Raw genomic sequence first — 13634 nt, forward strand, 5'->3', positions numbered from 1 at the left:
CCTTCCTTCCTTTCCTTTCCTTTCCTTTGAGTGTGTGTGTCTGTATGTAGGTTTTTTTTTTCTTTTTGGCTTTTTGGCTTTTTGGTTACAGTTTGTTGTGGAGCAGGGATGTGTGTGTGTGTGTGTGTGTGTGTGTGTGTGTGTTTATGTGTGCTTTCATTCTGTTTGTGCCTTTTTTGTATTTTGTTTACTAGGTTTTGTTATTGTATTGAGCTTTTCATATGTTTCTTTGAGAAAGAATTTAAAAATTCACTGGGTGGTGAGGAGAAGAGAACCTGGAAGGACTTCTGGAAGGGGAAGAATATAATCAACATATATTTAAATTTATTTAGTAGATATTTTTTCATGATGCTGCAAAGTAGTCAGATTGTCATGGTTGACTGAGAGACAAAGAAGCAGCACCATAATTAAGTTTATAAATCTAATGTACGATATTATAAAGGCTTCAAATTTCATTAAGAATAGAAAGGGAAAAGTTATATTTTTTTACATGTCCTAAAAAATGGGCCTGAATTCACATATAAAATGTAGGAAAAAAATCTTTCTTTTTTCCTTAAAAATGGTTTCATTGCAAAACATATTGTACATGCCTACAAAATGTTTTGGAACCTAATTTACTACACAAAACAGTAGTTTTTATAAAATGTCTAAATTCTATATATTTGACTTGATAGAGCATTTCTTAACCTTTTACCATATTCTCAATAATCTCTTTTCCATTTCAGTGTATAGGCACTGGTATGCTTCTACTTGCACGATGGGGAGTGAAGTAAAGTGTAAAAGTTTAGAGAAGGAAAAAAGAGTTGAAAAGAATCCCCTCTCATTGTTCTCTTCAATGTTTATTTCCTGATCTCATCTCTGTTTCCGATATATATGTAATATTTATATCTATCTATATCTATATCTAGCTATCTATCTTTCTACATATCTATACATATGTAGAAAGGCAAAAGATACATTTTATATGCCCTGAAAATGTAAAATGAACATATATATATATATATATATATATATATATATATATATGTGTGTGTGTGTGTGTGTGTGTGTGTGTGTGTGTGTGTGTTTTGTGTGAGTGTGTGTGAATAAATCAGCTACCATAAATTACATAGTCAGAGGGTGACAAACTTCATGAACTCTCTGAAGAGCTTACAATGAAATCTGTTCTTAATGATGTAGCATTGAAATTGCTCCTAAGTCCAGTCAACAATATCACTGCCTTTCTAGAATCTTGAGTTATTCCTCAAATGTGCATAAGACTGTTCACCTGAAGGAAGCCAAAGTTAACAAGTGGACTTCATTCAAAATCATTAAGTCAAGGTAGTTCTTGTGTACCATTCAAAATTAATGAATGTGTTACCTAAAAAAAAATATAACTTCAAGTACTACTTTGACTGTTACCTGAATATTTTATTCTGCATATATTACATTCTCTGTAAATTTAAAGTATTTGCTCCATACAAAAATAAAAAAATAAAATAATAAAAATCTACATAGACACAAAGTCTAATTTTTTTTCTATTTTCTTTCCATTTTGAAGAACAATTAAGTTAACTGATTTTTTAGATATATTTGCAGAGGTAGAGGCTCCTTTTCCATGAGAACACAGACATAAACATGTCTTTATAGATGCTTTTGCTGGTTCTGGCCACTGATGCACATCTCATCTGTTACGTGACAGAGTTCCAGTGTGTCACAGAGAGAATTAACTACTCAGCTGAGGAAAGTTCTTTATAGACATATTTATTTTGCTTTTCTTTCTTGTTTCATTTTTTATAACCATTGAGCATACTTGAAAGAAAATCCTAAATGTATTTAGCCTGGAAGGAAACAAACTTATAATGGCAAAATGTTTCTTATCTAAACATTTTGGAGCCAAAATAAAACAAACACATTGCAGGCCTAGTTTATCAGCAAGAGAATTTGTTTTCAGGCTGGCAGTAAGCCTTTTGCAAAATATGGCTTGCTAAGAATAGTAGAAAAGTGGGGCAATGCTTAAAATATCATGTAGGAGAAATACCCCATTAGTTATCATAAGCAAAGTCAGTGTTCCCAATGATCTGAAGAGATTAGTGAGTATGACCTAAATAAGCTCTCTGAGTAAAGATCTGAATCTTGATTGTGCTGCTCTGATTAAGGCCCCATAGCTGTCTTATTATTTGGAGAAGGGACAACTTAGAATTATGTAAGGTGAAAGATTTGAATATTGTTTGTTTGTGTCAAATCTCAGAGCTTATAAATCACTATTCATGTATCCCAGCATAAAGGAAATCTGATGTGGGTGTGTGGTGGCACAGCAATCCATCTTTAACACATTGTAATTTATACTGTGAAAGGAGCATGGAAGCAAAGATTTTGAACTGAGGGACAGGCTCTACTAAATGAACACAAAGAAAGAACACATTAATTTTGAGTTGGATTTAGGAGTCACAATGTACCATGATAAAATACATGACTGAAATGAGTTTGTAAGATCCTTCTTACTTTCTAATAGCTGAAAGAAGTTAAAAAGAATTTTGGATACACTAAAATATTTTTGGTTTGACTTAGGGCAGGTTCTTCCTATGTGATCCTGGCTGGCTCATAACTCATAAGTCTGTGGATCAGACTGATTTCAAACTTGCAGCAATCTTCATGCCTCTGCCTCTTGAATGTTGAAGATTACTGGTAGTTTCCAACATGAGTGGCATTTAAAAATAACTTAGATATTTAAAATATTACACAGGTGATTAATGAATGATTAATGAATATAATTAGTTGAATTATATTATTCAACAAACTGGGCATGGCGGCACACACTGGTGATTCCAGCAATCAGGGTAGCTAGACAGGAGACTTGTAAATTGCAGCTGAACTCTGATCTTGATAACCTAGTTCCTAATGCATTTAGAGTTGGGTAGACAGGAAGGTGGAGTCACTGTTTTCAGGAGTGCTCCCACCAGTAGTTCTGAAGCCATGCTCCTACAGATGAGCATGGTGTGCTAGGGAGGATCACAAAACAACTAAATGACATAACAGCAAGCAAAGGCTTCACAGGGAACAGAGAGTAACAGGTTTAGGAGGAAGGAGGTGACACTAATCAGAGTGCATTGCATACATGCATAAAATTATCAAAGAACAAATATAAAATGATAAAGTGTTAAGGTTTTGTTTCAGTTGTAGTGAACTTTCCCAGCGGTCTCAAGGAGACTGCTCTCATAGGAGCAGTCCTCAGTATCAGAAAACAGTAACAACAGCAACAAATATTAGGATTTAGCATACAGTTTTTACCCAAAGAGACTGAGAGGTACAAACATCATATGCCCTCTTTAATTAGTATCATAAGCGTAAAAGAATGCTTTGATAGCTCTCTTCATGTTTTAAGGAAAAAGACTTCTCTAAAACCTTCACTTTTGTTGAAATCAGAAAAGTCATGAAAAAAATCAGTCTGTCACATCTAGCTGATTTTATGGTGACTAAATACAACACATGGAGTTCGCATCTACACTATTAAATGATAGAAAATGAAAATACTGAAAATTTTATGTTCTGAATAAAATAAAAAATATATAATAAAATGGCCAATGTTAGAGGTTGGGATCATGGGGACTGAAATAAATAAAACTAGTTATGCCTTGAGATGGGCAATCACGATGATATCATCAGTGAGAATAGTGTGGAAGATAGTAAAATATACAGTTATAGAAATCTTTTGTCCTTTTGCTATGATGCCCTGTAAGATGCATTCCAATTTGCTACTAGTTTTGCCCATGTGGTTATCTTGAAAAATCTAAACAAAGAAACAAATAAACAAATAAACAAAAAGAACCATCGTTTCTCCCCATTTGTAAAGACATAAAAATATATCAAATATTACATCTTGGTATTAACCAAACTCTTTCCTGTTTTCAAATACAAACCACGTTTCCTATCCTTGCCACTTTGCAAATACACAGGGTCAGCCTCCCCAGCCTCCACACCATGTTGTAATTTACCAAAGAAGATTACTAAGCATCTTTGACCTGACCCATGACAAGTGGCTCCTGGCTAACATCATCTGTCTCTCCATTCATCTTTTGAGACCTTTGTACTTTTGTCCTATTGATTTAATAGATTACTTCACACACAGCAAAGTTTTGACCTTTCTCTGGAGCTCACAATTTCGCCTTCTTTTTGTTCAAGTCTAGTGTCTTGATTTCCACTTTACTGATCATAGGTATATCAAGGAAGAACTATGAAATTTGCTACCTTTTCTTATCTTAGGACTAGTTGTCTATTCTTGTCACCTCCTTAAATATTTGTGCATCATGGGAAGTGTCCTTATTACCTTTCAAATGTAATCTTTCCCAACTCACTCTTTGAACATCTTCAGTGTCTTTTATCTTCAGCCCTCTTTACATATTACAAATTACCCACATGTCAATTAAGAGAGGTAGTCCTAGAGCTTATGGCTTAAATCCTACTCTGAATAAATCCTAGAACTGCTTTTTGTGTGATTACACATGTATTTTCATATGCATGAAACAGAGTCTCTGACTAGCCTAGAATTCATGTATTCGTCTATATTGCTGGCCAGCAAGTACTGAGGACTGCCTGTTCTCATAGTCTCCTACTGTGCTAGAAAAATAAGTAATTGCCAACAAATTGGAGTGATGGTGGAAAGTGTGCCCATGTTTGCTTCTGTGTGTGTGTGTGTGTGTGTGTGTGTGAGAGAGACTCTGAGAATTGAAAACTGGTCTTCAGTGTTACAAGACAAATGTTTTAGTGACTGAGCTCTCAACCCAGCCCTTATTCCATTTTTATAAAAAAATAGAAAACAAGAAAACACAGTGTCTTTAAACATTGAGTCTACCAGCTAAGCAATTTCAAAAGTCTGGATGCGTTTTCGCTGAACTTTTGTTCTATGGAAAAGAGCCTGCTTTGGCTTATACTACTCTCCCACAGCTGATCCCAGGAGCTAAAGAAGCATTGCTTCCTGACAATGGACAGATGCTGCAAAGCTGCTGTTTCTTCTTCAGAGATGAAGAAGATGAAAATGAGAAATTGAGTTATGAACTGTTCCTACATCTAAAACTAAGATTTTTCTAACAATGCATAATTTACTAGGTAGTAAATGAGCAAAACCCAACTCAGGATATCACCAACATGGTACATTCATCGTGTGTTTTACCAAATAACTACTTCTGGGTTTCACTAATTAATACACTATGGATTCTTTGAACATTTTAAACAACACACTTTTTGTGACACTTATTAAATTCCAGACCTCCTTTCTCCAAAGAGTTTTTCATTGCCTACTTTACATGAAAAATATCACACTAACATTATATTAAGTATCTCTAATATAATATATAAAAATAAATTTATCAATTTTTATCATCAGATTTCTTGATTCTTTTTTATGTTGAAATGGATACATGTGAAACCATTTTAACATCTTATATAGGATATTATATAGGTTCATGGGTGAAACATGAGTTTTGATAAGCAGTCGTGTCTGGATTTGTGCTCACAAAATAAACCAGGCTAACTAGCCACAAGATTATGGAAATCCATTATTTCTTCTTCCGTGTGTTCTTTGAATAATTAAAAAATATATATATGAAAGGTAGCCTCAGAAGATTCTTCATAACCATGGATTAACAGTCAAGATAGCGTGGCATGGAGGGCTGCCCAATTGGAGCTAAGAGCAGCTCAGATGAAACATAGTAATAACTTGGGGTTATCGATAGGAAAGTAGATTCTAATAGCATGAAGACTAGGTATCTGTCCAGCTTTTGTACTGCTTAAGGCTTATTAAAAATATAATGACTGTGTGTGTGTCTTGTCTGGGAACTATGGCCAAGGCAGGGTAGAAACCACGGTCTGGAATTCAAATAATTTTACAACACATACATACCTATACACATACATACACACATGCATACATACATGAACCATAAAATATCAGATGAGTGGTGGCACACACTTGTAGTCTCAGCATTTAAGAGAGTAGGCAGTAGAATTATAAAGTCAAGGCGACTTTGGACTATGTAACAAACCTGTTACATAAAGGTAAGGAGATAGGCTGAGTTGCAGTGAGTGGAAGGTAGATACTGGTTGCAAACATTACTTTCCATTAGTTGAAATTAAATCCCAAACATACTAATGACAACATAGACTCATTTCTATGAGGAGTATTGTCTTTATCAGGTCACACATATTTATAGGTATAGCTTCACATGTCCATTTGATTTTTATGTGTGATATTAGTCTCTGAAGTCAAGACAGTATAGTTTTCATACTATAGCTTTTCAAATCTATAATAATAGTGTTCTCAGGAAATGGCAGAGCAGCATATCATTAATTCACTAAATTAGCTAACTTTAAGTATGTTTAATGTGGAAGAGGATGGGAGGGAGGGGTAGATGAGGGAATACAGGGAAGAGTAACTACTATTAAAAACATGTTTTAAATTATATGAAAACTTACCATGGAGGAATCTCCCCAACACACACACACACACACACACACACACACACAAATTTGTATATGTATAGAGAGAGAGAGAGAGATTTTAATGGAATTATAATACCCTAGTCCAAAAGGCCAAAAATCAATAAAACAAATGACAGTGCATACTGACTAGGATATAAGGAAATGAAAGAAATTATCTACTGTTAGTGGGAATGGAAACTAATACAGCACCCATGTAAACCGTGGTTCAGTGTTACACCTCTCCTGGTGGGGTGCCCACTACTATCTCGGAGAGGGCAGTGCAAATACAGAATGGGGGTGGAGAGTTCTGCACTCCACCTTTTCCCTCTCAGGCATCAGATGTTGCCGTACACCAGGATAAGAAGGGTGAAGCAGCGTCCATGAGGAATAGCGTCCATGGGTCTCCAGTCTGCACAGGAATGCTTAAAAAGGGAATTCTTAAAAAGAGGATTCTTAAGAAAGGGAATAAGGAGGTTCAGTTGGCTGATGCTTGCTCTGATATGAACCTCTGCAAGTGACAGGAGCCTGGTCAGGCAGGTAGGTCCAAAGTCCGCAGATGAGTGGGCTTATGGGGAGAGAGCCTTTCCCCAAGTGTTTGTTACAGCTCACTAAAAACAGCTAGGCTCATATGATCCTTAGCAAAATAACTTGTGCACTTTATTCCATGTGGACAGGGATGATATGAACCTCGGGAAGTGGGATGGGATTTTGGAGGTAGATACATTCTATTGGCTGAGTTCAAGATGCTGTTGGTGCTCTATTTGCAAGAGGAAATATTCCACACGTTGAGCTATGAGACTCCTGCTTGTGATCACCTTGTTGGGAGTCTTGGTTACATGCCCAGAGGCAGACATGGAACCGGGAAGAGCTAGCTCTAGTCCTATGAACTCTGAGATTTCTGAGGTTAGAGCTTGCTCTGTTTTGCCCATTCTGAGCCAGTTCTTCTTGTGGCACAGTCCTTATGTCCCACTTGAAATCAGTGTTGATATTCCTATAAAGTTGAAGATAGGAATACCACAAGATTCAGCTATGTCACTGTGGGCATACATTCACAGAACTTTATATCCTACTTCAAAGATACATACTTCTCCTTGTTAGTGCTGCATAATTCATAATATCCAGAAATTGGAAACAGCCTAGATGTCTATCTACTGATGAATAGGTAAATAATGGAGGTGTACATTTATGGGTCAGATATATGGCTAGGTGGTTAAGAGCACTGACTGCTCTTCCAAAGGTCCTGAGTTCAATTCCCATCAACCATATGGTGGCTCACAACCACCTGCAATGGGATCTGATGCCTTTTCTGATGTATCTGAAGACAACTATAGTGTACTCATATACATAAAATAAATAATCTTTTAAAAAAAAGAAATATACATTTACACCATGGAATATTATTCAGCTATATTAAAAATAGAAATTTGCAAGTAAGTTCACAAAGCTAGAAATGATCATTCTTAGTGAGATTACCCAGACCCCCCAAAAAATGTTGTCTGTTTTCTCTTACATGAGACATTACCCTTTAAGTTTTAAGTATGTGTGTTTCTACTTGAATAACCAGGAAGGTTAGGTACCTAATAAGGGACTGAGGCAAAAGGGACATCCAAGAAAGAGGGGTAGAATAAATAGAGAGGGGACTAGAATAGGAGAATGAGATGTGAACAGAATGGGAGGGCAGAATAAAGAAAGAAACTTGAAATGGTGAACTAATGGCTTTTGAAAATCTCTAATTAAACTTACTACTGTACAAGTTTCCTAAAATGAACATACATTTGAGAGTAATTTAAATAGAATAAGGAGACAGCACCCCAACCAAACATCTTGCTCTACCAAGTAAAATCTCCAGTGGCAGGAATGGGTCACATCTTCTTTACTCATTAGCCATATGGGTTCCATAGATGTCACCAAACTTCACAGACCAATGTGAAGGCAACTATAAACTTCTATAACTTGACAGAAGGCACTATTGCTTGAAGACAAACTGACTTAAGTAATCTAATTTGTAAAAAAAAATAAGACAGAAAGTGCTAGTGTCCAAATAGAAGCTTCAGTCCTACTGACTAAAATTCATGGTGCTGGGACTTATTTTGCTAATGGAGTATAAAAATAATCAATTACCAATATCACATAGTTTCAAACACTCCATTCCACAATAGTGACCTGGCTACAAGATATACTGACAAAGTAGTGGCAGAAATGTCCTGAAAGTAATTAACCATATTTTGGTTGGATGTAAGGCCCACTGCATGAGATGGAACCCATGTATGACATTACTAAAGCATCCAAGAACCTGAGAATAAATAAATAACATGCAGCTATGGGAAAAGCAATGTTTAGTCTGATGAAAGAACATGCTAATCAACTCCAGCAACATATTTCTGTGCCCGTATATGAAAGAATATCTCAAACCCCATCAGACAAGTGTCTTCAAGCAGCTGATAGAAACTAATATAAAGATCTATAACTTTGGAGAGTGAGAGACTTCAGAGCACCCAATCTTATGGAAATGCCTTTTCAAATCCTCCCAAATTAAGATTCTGAGGTCTTTGTGGGATGGTGAATCACTGGGTATATGCTCCCGAGCAGTATAGCTGGGTCTCCAGGTAAAACTATTCCCAGTTTTCTAAGAAGCCACCAAATAAATTTCCAGAGTGGTTGTACAAGTTTGCACTCCCACCAATAATGGAGGAGTGTTCCTCTTGCTTCACTTCCTTGCCAGCATCTGCTATCATGCTCATTCTGATGGGTGTAAAATGGAATCTCAGAGTTGCTTTCATTTGCATTTCCCTGATAACTAGGGACTTTGACAATTACTCTAAGTGCTTCTGGGACATTCAAGATTCCTTTGTTCAGAATTCTTTGTTTAGCTCTGTACTCCACCTTTAAATTGGGTTATTTCTGTTGTTGGTATCCTACTTCTGAAGTTCTTTATGAATTTTGTACATTAGCACTCTGTCAGATGCAGGGTTAATGAAGATCCATTCCCAATCTGTAGGCTGCCATTTTGTCCTATTGGCAGTGTCCTTTGTCTAACAGAAGATTTCAGTTCTGTGAGGTCCCATTTGTCAATTGTTCATCTTAGAGCCTGAACCATTGGCGTTCTGTTCAGGAAATTATTTCCTGTACCAGTGCATTCAAGGGTATTCCTCAATTTCTCTTCTATGAGATTTATGGTATCTCATTTTATGTTGAATTGTTTGATCCAACTGGACTTGAGTTTTGTGCAGGGTAACAAATATAGATCTATTTTCATTCTTCTACATGTAGACATCCAGTTAGACCATTTGTTGAAGATGCTTTATTTTTCCATTGTATGTTTTTAGTTTCTTTAACAAAAATCAAGTGTCCATAGGTTCTTGGATCTACTTCTGAGTCTATGATTTGATTCCATTGATCAGTATGTCTGTTTCTGAACAAATACCATGCAGTTTTTTGTCTCTACTGCTTTGTACTATAGCTTGAGTTCAGGTATGATGACTCATCCTGAAGTTCTTTTATTGTTCAGGAGTTCAGGATTGTTTTGACTATCCTGGGTTGTTTCCCACATGATGTTGAGAATAGGTAAGAAAGAAGGAAGAGAGAGAGAAAGAAAGAAAGAAAGAAAGAAAGAAAGAAAGAAAGAAAGAAAGAGAGAGAGAAAGAAAGAAAGAAAGAAAGAAAGAAAGAAAGAAAGAAAGAAAGAAAGAAAGGGAAAGAGAGAGGGAGAAAGGAAGGAAGGAAGGAAGGAAGGAAGGAAAGAAGGAAGGAAGGGAGGAAGGAAGGGAGGGAGGGAGGGAGATTTTGAAATCTATGTGGAATGAGAAAAAATAAAATAAAGATTATTGAAGTTGGAAGTTTATGTGACTCCCAGTAAACAATGTCTTCCCAGCACAACAGGACTAATAGATATTTGAACTCACAGAATCTGTGACAATATGTGGAAGACCTCCACAAGTTCAAAGCATACAAAACCATAGCATGGAAAAGAGGGAGTGAATATGAAATCCTATCCTCAGCCATAGTAAATACATGCTAAGAAAGGGAGAATCAGTTTTTTCCAAAAGCCTGTCAGTAGAATTATTAACCATACTCTAGGTTTCATCCGCAGAAGTAGTTGGTCAACACAACACTGAGTCTATTGCTTGTGTTAACTTTTGGTAGAAAGTAGAAGAAAACTGTGTTTATAGACCCAGTAGAGAGGTTACACACAGAAATTAATATCAACTGATAAAGTATGGCGATGCCCTCCACAGGCTCAGAGCAGAACCAGTGAGACAACTCGGCCTCCTAGGAAGAAAAGTGTAGACCCTCAATTTGAACATAAAGAAACATTCAGGAACAGATTGAAGTTAAAGTAAAGATTCTTGGAGATCTGAAAGCATGACTTGTGGATGACCAGACAAAAGCAGCTTTTCTAGCTTTTTGCCAAGAGAAATGGAGATTCAATTTTTGAGGATTAGGCAAATAATAAGAAACCTTGAGGAAACAGAGATAAAAAGGAGTGTGATGTTATTGAAGCTGTGGCAGGGATAATGAAGTGCTTCAATGTAATTTTGGGTACTCAGCTACACTACAAATTTGGGAGACCACGGTATGTAGAAATTCTTGCAGATTATCCCATTCATCCATACCCCAGGTGTATGGAGGGCCTTTTACTGAGAACATTTGTGCAAATTGGAATGATTTTAGCCTATACACCTCTAGATGAGAAGATCCTTGTTTAAATACTAAACTAGCTACATGATTTCCTCATGTACTGGTGAAGAATGGCTAGGAATTCTCCAACATTTCTAGTGCCAGTGATTATGTTCTGGCCCCTCTTGAGTACCATTGGAAAGCCATATGAGGGTAACTGTTCCTTCTGTCTTGTTTCATTTCAAAGTTTCTACCAATATAGAGAGATGGACAACAGAGAGATGTGCTATAAAGTGTTTTATTGCCTACTTGACAAAGCTGTTTTTGAATGCTGGTGGTTCTGTCCCTTTGACACGATGGGCATTTATAATATGTCTTAATGATCTATGACAGAATGCCTGATTCCTAGTGCCAAAGGTATACTTCAGTGTATAAAACTAAACACTCATCCACCTGTGCTCCTTTTTTTTTTTTTAATGGTGCTTAAAGAGCCCATCCTTTACAAATCTCCATGCTGTTCCTTAGGTATTTTATGTTTGATCACTTGTTAAAACATCATGTCTTGACTTCATGGCTTTTGTATTTGTGTCTAATGTAGGTTTTAACATGAAAGATACAATGCACCATATAGCTACAGTTTTATGGAAAAAAAAATCAATCCTATAAGAGTTGTTTTTCAGATCTTCAATCATTTTTTTTCCTTTAAATTTCACAAAAAGTAAATATTAGGTCAAGCAGCATAAATAATTAGATTCGTGAAAGTTTATTGGACTATGGATTATGAAATAAAATAAAAAGAAAAGAGTAACACCCTACAGAGAATTCATAAAAGTATTCAAAAGTGGTCAAAAACCTAGCTTGAAAGGATAAATTGGAGTATTTATCCTTAAAGAGCTAATTTTCTCAGACAGAATAAAGCTTTCACTTTCTTCCATTAATTTTGTTTCCTGGTCATGAGTCTTCACCTTGGAAAGAATGCAACTACCTTCAAAATAAAACTAAGTCCAGAATGTTGATTCTGTAGAGAAATAGAATTTAAAACTGTGTGTGAGTTGAAAAGCTTATGAGTAAAGGTACATTTATCTGCCAAGATCTCAGTGTTGTGTTAAATCCCTAGCATTCAGCACTGGAGATCTCAGGGGACTGTTGTAGACTTTAATCAAAAGAACATTTCACAGTTTGCTTTAAAAGGTCAAACTTACTAACTTATCCTTATGTGATGATAGTTTAGCAATGGTCTAGTAACTTGGCTTGTGGTTTGTCATGACCTAGATCATTTTGTGGCAAAAGGAAATTGATGTGAACACTTTTAGCCTTACTCAACCATTTAAAAGAGCATTAGGCAGGCTTCAGTCTCAAAACCAGCTCATAACTTCTCATAGTCATTCTAGGATTTTATGAACAGGACAAGTCCCAGAATATCAAAGCATGTATGTATATGCATATATCTGAATATATATGATAGGTGGATATATGTGTATATATGTATGTATTGTATAAATTATACACATCAAGCAGCTTCACTCAGACTAGAGAAAACACATTATATAAAAACTAGTATGTTAGGCTGGATTTAGCTCAAATGGATGTCTGAATGCTAATTATTCAAGAACAACTTTCTCTAACATGGAGAAAAGTAGTGTCCCTCAGTTTTACAATTCTAGCTTACCTAACTTATTAACTAAGGATTCCTTTATAATGCTTATAAATCCCTAATGAAAGATGAGATGTAGGCAAAAAGTATTAATGGGAAAATTTTATAAATAATCAATTATTGTGCATTTATAAGTACTATCATGGATTCTCTCATCATCCTGTTCCATATTCATCTGTAGCATTCACATCTAGCATTGTCTACCTTATTAGATCAACTATAGTAGTATCAGTATGTTGCTAGAATGCTTTCTTTTTATTTTTAGATATTATTAATCTCTTCCTGTACATACATTATTTTTTGCTTCTCTCCATGTAAGTATATGTGTATATGAAAGTGTATATATATATATATATATATATATAATTGTATATATATATATATATGTGTGTATATATGTGTATATATGTGTATATATATATATATATAATTCAGTATTATTTAGTTTCAGAGATCCACTATGTTATACCAACACATTTTTATGGATAAGGGAAACACATTTTTATTTTCAATTTAACCTATCACCAGTTCTTGAGGTGTTAACAGACATTTATAAAGATATATTATTAAAAGCAGCATTAATGAAAATATTACAAATATTACAAATGAAAATATCACAAAAGGAAAAGAAAGAAAATGACGCTTTGCTTTCCTAATAATATTTCTATTACTGAAATGGGAAGAGTGAAGTGAATGTGGCATGTTTGGGTGCACTGCATACGTGAAAGAAGATGTAGCATCTAAGATATTTATATAGAAGGCCACCACATCAATAAATGAATCACCACAAGCTCATTAAATAGTAAGAACATAGCCGGGCGTGGTGGCGCACGCCTTTAATCCCAGCACTCGGGAGGCAGAGGCAGGCGGATTTCTGAGTTTGAGGCCAGCCTGGTCTACAAAGTGA

At 35.6% G+C, this 13634-nt stretch overlaps 1 pseudogene; it reads left to right on the plus strand.

Annotated features, from left to right (window-relative positions):
* Window positions 1-757: 757 nt before the first annotated feature.
* Window positions 758-11284, plus strand: LOC110309009 (annotated as a pseudogene).
* Window positions 11285-13634: the final 2350 nt, after the last annotated feature.

Source organism: Mus caroli, chromosome 14 (assembly GCF_900094665.2).
Source record: "Mus caroli chromosome 14, CAROLI_EIJ_v1.1, whole genome shotgun sequence".
In the NCBI taxonomy this organism is placed as follows: domain Eukaryota; kingdom Metazoa; phylum Chordata; class Mammalia; order Rodentia; family Muridae; genus Mus; species Mus caroli.